Source organism: Marmota flaviventris, chromosome 8, assembly GCF_047511675.1.
Source record: "Marmota flaviventris isolate mMarFla1 chromosome 8, mMarFla1.hap1, whole genome shotgun sequence".
Classification (NCBI taxonomy): Eukaryota; Metazoa; Chordata; class Mammalia; order Rodentia; family Sciuridae; genus Marmota; species Marmota flaviventris.
Genome location: NC_092505.1, coordinates 121,579,245 through 121,580,574, shown reverse-complemented (window position 1 = coordinate 121,580,574; position 1,330 = coordinate 121,579,245).

Here is a 1,330-nt window from a genome sequence, read left to right as displayed (position 1 = left end):
AGGGCAACAGGGCTGATGTGGCCCTGTTCAGGAAGGACAGTGGGATCAGGGACTAGGCCAGGTTTGAGGGAAGTCTGGGTATTTGGATGACCTTCCAGATTGGTGAACTCCTGTACCTACATCCAACCTTCCGTTCAAGTTCCACCAAGCAGCCAGCAGACAAAAAGCATTTACACGACTGGATGTGGGTCAAGGGAAGCCAAGGGAGGGTCAGATAATGACAATCCCCCATCTCTTGTCTTCCCATAGAGGTGGTGGGTCAGTCACTGCCACAGTGCAGAACTAGCCAAATATGGCTAACATCAGCTCAGGCAACTATGGGGAATTTTAAAAATAAATCCTCAAAGAATTGGAGTAGGGCTTTTAATAACAAAAAAATTCAAATCCATTTGTATAAAGGTAGAAGATCTTTGCAGCCAAGACAAAAAACCTAACAGCCATAAAGGGAAGTGTTCAGCTTCACACCAACGTGAATATGTTATTTATTTAAACACATACGACAGGGGCTGAGATCGTGGCTCAGTGGTACAGTGCTTGCCTGGCACATGTGAGGTATGGGTTTGATCCTCAGCACCACATTAAAAAATAAAATAAATAAATTAAAGGTATTGTGTCCATCTACAACTAAAAATTTTTTTTTATAAAAATGCACACTACAGTTGAAGTCAAAAGACCAATGGTAAAGTGAAGAAAAGTGTATATTCACAGCACGTATATCACACAGACCTAAATATCCTAATACACAATGAGCTCCTGCAAATTGGTAACAGACGAATGAGTCCATAGAAAAGTAGGCAAATGACACATAGATGGTCAGTAAGCCCACAGAAACTATTTGAACTCACCTGTAACACTAACCCTGATGTAAAGCTCACTATCATTCAGGTCTTTTTTTTAGACACATCAACTCACCCAGTTTTTGCAGCAGCTCTAAGGGGTGGACACCATTATGATGTCCATTAAAATCTTGATTTAGACGCTCAACCAAGAAAAAACAGCCATTAAGTGGCAGTGTTCGATTCAAATCAAAGGATTTGTGTTTCAGAGTAACTACTTTTAACTACTGGACTTAGTCAGAAAAAATGCAAATTAAAGGGAAAGTGAGATGCCAATTTTTACCCCATCAGATTGGTAAGACTTAAAAAGAATGATAACTCCAGTGACATCCAAGATGTGGGAGAATATTCCATTTCATATATTGCTCGTTAGAGTATGACATTTCAACATTTTTGAAAATGATCTGGAAACAATCTATTAAAATTAAAAATACACAAGATAATTTGGTCTGGAAACCTCACTTTGGACAACGTATTCTATAGAAATCAAAGTA